We start from the raw sequence: 11,387 nt of genomic DNA on the forward strand, positions 1-11,387 counted from the left end.
TTAACATCCCAGGTCTTCCAGAGGCCTGGGCAGAGAACCAAGAACTCTCCACTTTGCACAAGAGAGACAGATCTAATTCATTAAAACTCTTCTCCCCAGCCACAGGGCATCCAGCCACCTGGAAAGCTGGCACTAATCCTTCAGGCACACTGAACTTGGGAGGGGAAAAAAATCTCTCATCACAGCGGGAGGCCCAAGAGGCCTCTGACTTCTGCACCCGTACAGCTCTCACTGTTAGAAAGGTTTACTCTGAGTTCTGAAATCAGATGGCTCCATCAATTGATTTTATTTTTACTTTTTTTTTTTTGAGATGGAGCCTCACTCTGTTGCCTGCCCAGGCTGGAGTGTAATGGTGCAATCTTGACTCACTGCAACCTCTGCCTCCCAGGTTCAAGCCATTCTCCTGCCTCAGCCTCCCCAGTAGCTGGGACTACAGGCATACACCACCACACCCGGCTAACTTTTTGTATTTTTAGTATATTTAGTAGAGGCCAACCATGTTGGCCAGGATGGTCTCGAACCCCTGGCCTGAAGCAATCTGCCTGCCTTGGCCTCCCAAAGTGCTGGGATTACAGGCATGAACCATACTCGTTTCTTAAATAATTAGGAGCAGCCTCTATATGCCAAGGGCTGTGCTAGGCACCAGGATATAAAGTGAACAAAAAAAAAGATCTAGTCCTTGTCTTCCTGGGGCTTAAAATTCTGGTGGGGAGATAAGCATCCATGGAAGAACCACCATATGGATTCAAAATGGAGGCCGGGGCCGGGCGCGGTGGCTCACGCCCTTAATCCCAGCACTTTGGGAGGCCGAAGCAGGTGGATCACGAGGTCAGGAGATCGAGATCATCCTGGCTAACATGGTGAAACCCCGTCTCTACTAAAAATACAAAAAATTAGCCGGGCGTGGTGGCGGGTGACTATAGTCCCAGCTACTTGGGAGGCTGAGGCAGGAGAATGGCATGAACCCGGGAGGCGGAGCTTGCAGTGAGCCGAGATCGTGCCACTGCACCCTAGCCTGGGCAACAGAGCAAGACTCCATCTCAAAAAAAAAAAAAAAAAAAATGGAGGCCAGGTGTGGTGGCTCACATCTGTAATCCCAGCACTTTGGGAGGCCGAGGCAGGTGGATCACCTGAGCTCAGGAGCGTGAGACCACCCTAGGCAACATGGTGAAATCCTGTCTCTACTAAAATACAAAAAATTAGCTGGGCGTGGTGGTGGGCACCTGTAGTCCTAGCTACTTGGGAGGCTGAGGCACGAGAATCGCTTGAGCCTGGGAGGCAGAGGTTGCAGTGAGCCGAGACTGCACCACTGCACTCCAGCCTGGGTGACACAGCCAGACTCCCATCTCAAAAGTAAGTAAATAAATAAATAAATAAAATGGAGAAGTTAGGCCGGGTGCGGTGGCCCATGCCTATAAGCCTAGCATTTTGGGAGGCCAAGGTAGGAGGATCAGTTGAGCCCAGGAGTTCAAGACCAGCCTGGGCAACATAGTGAGACCTCTATCTCTACAAATAAAAAAATAAATAAATTAGCCTACTTGGGAGGCTGAGGTGGGAGGATCGCTTGAGTCTGGGAAGTCAAGGTTTCAGTGGGCCACTGTAGGTCGTGTTCAGAATTTTCATTTTCTTAAGAGCAATGAGCAGCCATAGAAAGGTTTTAAGGAAGTGGAAGACATGTTCAGACCAGCGTATTGAAATACAAGTGACTCTTGAACAGTAAGTTTGAACTGCATGCGTCCACTTATATACCAATTTTTCTTTTCTTTCGTTTTTTTAGAGACAGGTTCTCATTCTGTTGCATAGGCTGGGGTGCAGGGGTGTGATTATTGCTCACTGCAGGCAACCATGCCCAGCTCTTTTTTTTTTTTTTTGAGACAGAGTCTCACTCTGTCACCCAGGCTGCAGTGCAGTAGCGCGATCTTGGCTCACTGCAAGCTCCGCCTCCCAGGTTCATGCCATTCTCCTGCCTCAGCCTCCTGAGTAGCTGGGACTACAGGCGCCCGCCACCATGCCCAGCTAATTTTTTGTATTTTTTTTTTTTTTTAGTAAAGATGGGGTTTCACCGTGTTAGCCAGGATGGTCTCGATCTCCTGACCTCGTGATCCGCCTGCCTCGGCCTCCCAAAGTGCTGGGATTACAGGCATGAGCCACTGCGCCTAGCCTTTTTTTTTTTTTTTTTTTTTTTTGAGACAGAGTCTGCTCTATTTATTGCCCAGGCTGGAGTGCAATGGCGCGATCTCGGCTCACTGCAACCTCTGGCTCCTGAGTTCAAGCAATTCTCCTGCCTCAGCCTCCCGAGTAGCTAAGATTACAGGTGCATGCCACCATGCCTGGCTAATTTTTTGTACTTTTAGTAGAAACGGGGTTTCACCATGTTAGCCAGGATGGTCTCAAACTCCTGACCTCAGGTGATCTGCCCACCTCAGCCTCCCAAAGTGCTGGAATTACAGCCGTGAGCCACCACACCCAGCCATGCCTAGCTAATTTTTTTAAAAATTTTTTTGAGGCCAGGTGCAGTGGCTCACACCTGTAATCCCAGCACTTTGGGAGGCTGAGACGGGCAGATTACCTGAGGTTGGGAGTTTGAGACCAGCCTGACCAACATAGAGAAACCCCATCTCTACTAAAAATACAAAATTAGCCGGGCGTGGTGGCACATGTCCGTAATCCCAGCTACTTGGGAGGCTGAGGCAGGAGAATTGCTTGAACCCAGGAGACAGAGGTTGCGGTGAGCCGAGATCATGCCATTGCACTCCAGCCTGGGCAACAAGAGCAAAACTCCGTCTAAAAATAAATAAATAAATAAATAAATAAAAATAAAAAAACATATTTTTTGTAGAGACAGGGTCTCTCCATGTTGTCCAAGCTGATCTTGAACTCCTGGACTCAAGCAATCCTCCCACCTCAGCCTCCCAAAGTGCTCGGACTACAGGTGTGAGCCACTGCATCTGGCCCTATATACAGATTTTCTTTCACCTCTGTCAGCCCTGAGCTCCCATCTCGGCCTCCCAAAGTGCTGGGATTACAGATGTGAACTACTGTGGCTGGCTTATACACAGATTTTCTTCCACCTCTGTCACCCCTGAGACAATAAAACCAACCCATCCTCTTCCTCCACCTCCTCAGCCCACTCAATGTGAAGACAACAAAGATGAAGACTTTTATGATGATCCACTTCCACTTAATGAATAGTAAATGTATTTTTTCTTCTTTATGATGTTTTTAAGAGACAGAGTCTGACTCTGTTGTCTAGGCTGGAGTGCACTGGTGTGATCACAGCTCACTGTAGCCTTGACCTCCTGCCCCAGAGCCCCAGTAGCTGGGACTACAAGGTGTGACACCACACTTGGCTAATTTTTAACATTTTTTTTTGTAGAGCTGGGGTCTCATGTTGTCCAGACTGGTCTCCAACTCCTGCCTTAGCCTCCCAAAGCTAATTACAGGTGTGAGATGCTGTGCCTGGCCTGATTTTCTTAATAGTATTTCTTTTCTCTAGCTAACTCTAAGAATACAGTATATAATACATATAATATAAAATACATGTTAATCGACTATGTTCTCAGTAAGGCTTCTGGTCAACAGTAGGCTATTAGTAAAGTTTTTGGAGAATCAAAAGGTATATGCAGATTTGTGACTATGCAGGGGTTGGAGCCCCAACTCCTGTGTTGTTCAAGGGTTAACTGCACACTCATTTGGGAGCTGCAGGCAAAGAACAGATTTGAGGGAATGCCAGATGATGAAGGCAGATCAGATGGCCGTCCCCATTGTCCATCAGAGAGATGAGAGTAGCTTTCACCACAGTGATGGTGCTAGAGATGGGAAGAAGGGATGGATTCAAGAACTGTTTTGGAGCTAAGTCATCAGGCCTTGGGTGATGGCCACGGAGGGAGAAGGAGCAGCTTAGGACAATTCCCAGCTTGAGCAACTGGATGATTGGTGATGTCATTCACGGAGGCTCTCAAGACGAGGGAGTTTTTGGTGAGTAGAACAGGGAGGGAGGGTGGCCTGGCTGAGTTTGAAGGGTTTTTCAGCCTCCTTCAAAGGAGGAGTCAAGTTGGCAGTTAGATATGCAAGCTGGAGCTTAGAGGAAGGTGTGAGAACTGTCCACACATAGGTGGTGACGGGTACCCTGGTATGGGTGAGATCACTAGAGAGAGTATCCAGAGGAGAGAGGAGGCTCCTAGAAGAGCACTGTGAAGAACTACAAATAGAATGACTGGGAAGAGGACGGTGTGCCTCACAGAGGCAGAAGCATGGCTGGAGAAGCAGAAGGAAACAGAATCATGAAAATCAAGGGAAGTGGAGGTGTCCATAATTGGTCAGAGGCAAAGATAAAACTTCAATAAAGCCTGTTGGATTAGCAACATGACTTTAGTTAGAGATGCTTTCATAGCATAACGAGGTGGAAACATGGATAGATTAACATAAAGAATGAGTGAGATTTTAAGAAAGTAGAGACAAGTATAGTCAACCCCTTGAAGAAGCTGGATTACGAAGCGGAGGAAAGGAAAAGAAGAGTCAGCCAAGCGCAGTGGCTCACGCCTGTAATCCCAGCACTTTGGGAGGCCAAGGCAGGCAGATCACTTGAGGTCAGGAGTTTGAGACCAGCCTGGCCAACATGGTGAAACCCCGTCTCTACCAAAAATACAAAAATTAGCTGGGCGTGGTGGCACACGCCTGTAGTCCCAGCTACTCAGGAGGCTGGGGCAGGAAAATTGCTTGAACCCGGGAGGCGGAGGTTGCAGTGAGCCGAGATTGCACCACTGCACTCCAACCTGGGCGACACAGTGAGACTCTGTCTCAAAAAAAAAAAAAAAAAAAAAAGAAAGAAAGAAAGAAAAAGGAGAGTCACTGGATTTGACAAAGAAGCCAGGGCTTGGGAGTAGGATTGAGCCGAGTGGGACAGACGAGCATACAGGAGGCAGGCTGCTACTGACAGTGCAGAGCAAGGTGAGGACAGAAGCCAAAGTTCCTGTGTCACAGAAGAATGTGTGTGCAGATGTGGGAAGGCAAGGGAGCTCCTCTCTGAGGGCTTCAATGTCCTCTGATGGAAGTCAGTGAGGTCGTCTGAGAATGGAGAGAAGGAAAAGTCACAGGTTTGAGTAATGGGTGGGAGGTTTGACCCAGTCATTGTGGAACATGAAAGAGCAGATTGGCCAAAGACATACAGCATGTGCAAAGGTCCTGCAGCAGGAGGAATTCTGGAAAGGGTGAGGTTGAAAGACTGACCATCTTAGAGGCTGGAGCACAGAAACTGAGGGCCTGGCCAAGATGAGGTCTGATATACTGAGATGTGCCAGCGATATCCTATGAGCCTGCTACACTAAGAGGTGCTAGTCAGGATCGAATAGACAATGATGAGGAAATGAATAAAGCATGAAATCCCCCTTGACTTAACACAGTAAAGGCTTCTCATTCACAAGCAGTTTGCAAGAGTTGAGGTGGCCCTCCTCCTTCGTGTGCCACATTGTCTGGACATGTGGTCTCTGGGATGTCTGCAGCAGGGTAACAGCGGGTTGCAACCACTCAAGATGTTTCCAAGGGCCAGGCCTGGAAGTGGCTTTCATTGCTTTCACTCACACTCTATCAGCCGGACTCAGTCGCATAGCACCAGCCTTGTTATCAGGGAGGCTCCTTCTTTTTTTTTTTTTTTTGAAATGGAGTCTCGCTCTGTTGCCCAGGCTGGAGTACAGTGGCACGATCTCAGCTCACTGCAACCTCTGCCTCCCGGGTTCAAGCAATTCTCCTGCCTCAGCCTCCCGAGTAGCTGGGATTACAGGCGTCCACCACCACACGTGGCTAATTTTTTACATTTTTGGTAGAGACGGGGTTTCACCATGTTGGCCGGGCTGGTCTAGAACTCCTGACCTCAAGTGATCTGTCCGCCTCGGCCTCCCGAAGTACTGGGATTACAGATATTAGCCACCGCACCTGGCCCAGAGAGTCTGCTTCTAATTTCCCACATGCTCAGGGCATTTCCTGGATGCTATAGGAAATGGTCTTTCTATATGCTCAGGGAGAACAAATGGTGTGGCGGGTGGATACCATCATCTCTGCCACAATCCACCATTCTGTTTGCCAAACCAAGTTTTTCTTTTCACTCAGGGAACACACCCTCTTCCCAAGGGACCCAAAGTCCTATCTAGTCCCGATATCTGGCTCAAAGCCCAGGGTCTCTGGTGATGTGCAGTAGTCACTTCTCATCCAATGTGGCTCTTTTCAGTCCAGTGAGCCATGACCAAAAAGACAAGCAAGTTGCTCCCCTAACCCTGTGCCACACAGTGGTGGAGCAGGGACAGGACTCAGGGGTACCCGTTCATTACACCCCAGTGCTGCTTGCCGGGAGACACTCTCCTTATCCACTCTCTACATTGGCCCTGGCTCTTCTCTCTGGGAGATTCCTCCTTTTCCATCATCCTCTCTGGCTACAGCTGAAATGGGAGTGGCAGAGCCTGCCCTCCCTGGGGGCTGAGCACCATCCCTCCTGCTCATGGATGATTGGAGGCCCAAAAGTTGTTTTATAGCTGGAACTGTCCAAAGGGCTGGCTCCCGGTTCCTTGGCAATACAATTCTTTACACAGTTAGTGTCTAACCTACTTGCCCTGGTCAGTTTTGAGGGCCAGTGGCCACGCTCACACACGTGCCAAGTCTTCTCCTAGATCCAGTTCTTAGGTCTAACATGTTTTGCCTGTTCATCCTCCATGTCTCTCCCTTTCTACTCAATGGCCAGCTTGAGGCTATTTGGAACAATAAATAGGAGGCTCACCTTTAACTTGACGCTTGTCCTGAGTAACTGCATCCAAAAGAAAAGTTTTACCAGGCTTTTCTTGCCCAGATGAGTCTTATACCTCCTCTCTTCCTATTTGGGGTGTAGCAGATTTTCCAACCCTGAAAGACCGTGGGTTTCTGGACTTTATTTCCTTTCATTACTGCTCAAACAACAGGTAATCCTCGCCTGAGCTCATCCCCTCCTTATAAATCCTCAACAAATACAGCCTACAGTAGCCAAGAGAGATGACAAGTTTTCTGCTTTCCAACCGCGTTGCCTTTGGCTGTCAGCCTGGAAAGCACATGGGATACCCTCCCAAGCTACAGTGGGCAGTAGTTTTATCAAACATTTTGCTAATGCATAACACAGACCTCCAACTTTCCAAGGGTCCTATATCAGTTCGTTTGCTTCTGCCCAAGTGCTAAGCCACTGTCACCGTAGGTGAGTAACTCAGTCTCTCTGGGCCTGTTTCCTCTTCGGCAAAATGAAGACAACAATACAAGCAACTTCATCAGACTGCTATGGAATTCAGCAGGGCAACCCATGTATGGTGTTAGCCTAACGTCTGCTCTGGAATAAGTGCTCAGTAAATGTTATTGCTGCTGTTCAAATAGATCAGTAGGAATCACGTGTGTTCATATGTGATTGCTATACTAAGTTCACAAGAATCTGATCTATACTAGGCAGCTGCCTTTTTAAAAATTCAAGGGCCGGGCACAGTGGCTGACGCCTGTAATCCCAGCACTTTGGGAGGCCGAAGTGGTTGGTGAAGTCAGGAGTTTGAGACCAGCCTGGCCAACATGGTGACACCCCATCTCTATTAAAAATACAAAAATTAGCCGGGCGTGGAGGCGCATGCCTGTAATTCCAGCTACTCAGGAGGCTGAGGCCGGAGAATCACTTGAATCCATGAGGCAAAGGTTGCAGTTAGCTGAGATCACACCATTACACTCCAGCCTGGGCAATAAACAGAGCAGACTCCATCTCAAAAACAAAACAAAACAAAAAACAAATGAGAGATTGACCCATCCAAGGGACAGGATGCTCATTCATGCTGGCCAGTGATTTTTCTCCCTATAAAGCAAATCTACGTGGACAAGCCCTGTTGCCATCTGTATCTGTTACCAATTGCTACAATAATGCTGCATAACAAATGACCCCAAAACTTGATAACTTAAAATAATAAGCATTTCCCTAGCTTAAAAGTCTGCGGGTTCACAGTTTGGACTGGGTTTGGCCGGGTAATTCTTCTGGTCTTGACTGGGCTCACGTAACTGTCAGCTGACTTTGGCTGAGGCAACTGGGGTGACTAGGACACACATCTCATCCTCCAGAAGTCTACCATGGGCAGGTTCTCAGGTGGTGGCAGGGGTACAAGAGCTAAAGGGGAAGTGCTTTCTAAGGCTGTGCTTGCTTCACAATGACTGACATCTCATTGACCAAAGCAATGAGTTGACCCCAGCGTCTGGGCAGAAAGCCCTAAAAGCTACATGGCGAACAGCATGGACACACGGTAAGAATCTACCAGACAGACCTGGCTCAGTGGCTCATGCCTGTAATCCTGGCGCTTTGGGAGGCTGAGGTGAGAGGACTGCTTGAAGCCAGGAGTTCGAGACCAGTCTGGGCAACACAGCAAGACCCTGTCTCTACAAAACATTTTTTTCTTTTGAGATGGAGTCTCCCGCCCAGGCTGGAGTGCAATGGTATGATCTCGGCTCACTGCAACCTCCGCCTCCCAGGTTCAAGGGATTCTCCTGCCTCAGCCTCCTGAGTAGCTGGGATTACAGGCACGTGCCACCACGCCCAGCTAATTTTTTGTATCTTTAGTAAAGACGGGGGTTTCACCATGTTGGCCAGGCTGGTCTCGAACTACTGACCTCTTGATCTGCCCACCCCGGCCTCCCAAAGTGCTGGGATTACAGGCGTGAGCCACTGCACCCGGCCCAAAATAAACTTTTTAAAAAAAATTAGCCGGGTGTGGTGGCATGCACCTGTACTCCCAGCTTCTTGGGAGGCTGAGACAGCAGAATGCCTTGAGCCCAACAGTCAATCACACCACTGCACCCCAGCCTGGGTGGCAGAGTGAGACCCTGTCTCTATAAAAAAGAAATCTACCAGACAATCGTAACTGATTGCTGAGGGTGAATTCCAAACAAAAGAAGTTATTTCTATGTTAAAAGTAGGTGTCTCAGAGCTCAGTGGCCTGGTGTCCTCATCCCTGCTGTGAGGACAGATCTGGCATACAAGGCTAGATGTCCTGCTGCCTGCTCTCACAGGGTCAGTGCCTGAGGCCCATAGACAGATCCTTTCGTGCCTTCCATTCACTTATCCCTTCTTCAGAGGACCTCTGCGGCACGAGCTCTATCTCATTGATCTCCGCGTCTTCTGTGTCTGGCACTGGCTGTAGCACATCGTGCTAGTGCAGACAACTTCTGCTTGGCAATCAATGAAATAAAGCGCCAAGAACAGTGAGCTCCTCAAGGACAGACAAGATGCACTCTTCTCTATCCTTAGCATTTAGTGAAGACCATGACAGTGTTTTTCCAATTAGCTTTCTCTTTTTTTTTTGAGACGCAGTTTCACTCGTTGCCCAGGCTGGAGTGCAATGGCGCGATCTTGGCTCACTGCAACCTCCACCTCCCGGGTTCTAGTGATTCTCCTGCCTCAGCCTCCTGAGTAGCTGGGATTACAGGCACGTGCCACCACACCCGGCTAATTTTTTTTGTATTTTTAGTAGAGACGGGGTTTCACCATATTGGCTAGGCTGATCTTGAACGCCTGACCTCAGATGATCCACCCACCTTGGCCTCCCAAAGTGCTGGGATTACAGGCATGAGCCACTGCACCCGGTCTCCAATTAGATTTCTAAGCATCACTTTTCCTATTTGGACCAAGACAACTACCTGTTTCTGCTTCTGCTGGAAACAGTATCTAATACACCATCTATGAAAACCTTCTCACTTCTGCATGACTGCTGAGATGGGAGCCCAGAGAAACAGGTGAGTGAGGGTCCTGCTCACAGAGGGCCTGGCCTCAGAGCCTGGGGCCTTAGGAGGAACCAGCACTAGTTTGTCAGCAAAGGCACTGGAGCCAGTGGGTGCAACAGAGGTTGTGCAACTCATCTTGGGACCCTGGAATGAGTTCTATGTGGGCTTCCTAACAGGCACATCCAACTTTCAGAGGCAGCCTCCCACTTGGATACAAAGGACAGCCAGTTACGGGAAGGCCCAGAAAGCATAAGAGCTCATCTCTGCTGCTCAGGGTAAGGAGAAAACGCTTGAAGCTGGGCAGAACTTGAGCCCTTCCCTCTGGCTCCCCTCCAAATCCACAGGAAGTCTCTGAACTCCAAACTCTCACCTGGAGAGCTAGGCTGCACGTGTCCTCCTTGGAAGACTCAGGTGGTTAAGTCTGGAGCTGCTGAGGCTGTGACATATGAGTCATGGTCCCCAGGTCCTATAGGGAACCAAGAGAGGGTGGCCCAATCTGTACAAAGTTGTCCACACCAGCAGTCTTCCATGGACCAAGACAAGATTCAAGATGAGAGGTCGTTAGAAGAGAGATGACGATGCTTTTCATGTTTTGAGGCAGGGTAGCACATGGTACCTAAGTGCAAGGGCCCTGGGGCCCACTGCCTGGCTTCAAACCCTAGCCCCACCGCTTCCTATCTGTGACTTTGAGCTAGCAACTTCATCTCACTGAGCCTCACTTTCCTCATCTCTAAGAGGGGAATAATCATTGCACCTATCTCACGGTATTGTGGGATGAAATGATGTAAAGCACTCAGCAGCATTGGGTACACAACAAGCCGAACTATTAACTGTTACTACCAAGTGTTACTGAGGGTACAGGGGCTGTACTAAGCTCTCCAGGGGCAGGACTTTATTCAGTCCTTATACCCATAATGTGAGGTCGGGTTCTTTTTCTTTCCTTTCCACAGATGAGAAACAGTAGCTTGGAGAGGTTAAATAATGTGTTTGAGGTCACCCAGCTAATCAATGGGAGCTCCAGGATTCTAGGTTAGGCCTGATTCCTAAACAGCTCCCCTTAACTACTCTGTTCTATTTCCCCTAAACACGTGTTCCAGGGCATCACCAGAGGAGAATATTTTATTAAATATTAGCCAAATCACCTGAAATCCACTGAGAAACAGAATGTACAACTTAACGTCCTCACTTGCTGAAAGTTCCATGCTGTGATGTGTTGTTACAGAAAATGATATATCCACCCTCCCCCACTTTTTTCTTTTTATACTCTAATCTCATGACAGATTATACAATCCCCTTCTTAAAGAAACATTCTCCTCTTTGAAAGGAATATTTGGCACTTTGGGAGGCTGAGGCAGGCGGATCACATGAGGCCTATAGTTCGAGACCAGTCTGGCCAACATGGCGAAACTCCATCTCTACTAAAAACACAAAAATTGGCCAGGCATGGTAGCGTGCACCTGTAATCCCAGCTACTCGGGTGGCTGAGGCATGGAATCGCTTGAACCCAGGAGGCAGAGCTTGCAGTGAGGAGAAATCCTGCCATTGCACTCCAGCCTGGGTGACAGTGAGACCCTGTCTCAAAAAAAAAAAAAAAAAAAAGGAATATCTGGGGTCTGAGATCCGGGATCCAA

The sequence above is a fragment of the Pongo abelii genome, chromosome 9 (genome assembly GCF_028885655.2).
Source record: "Pongo abelii isolate AG06213 chromosome 9, NHGRI_mPonAbe1-v2.0_pri, whole genome shotgun sequence".
NCBI lineage: Eukaryota > Metazoa > Chordata > Mammalia > Primates > Hominidae > Pongo > Pongo abelii.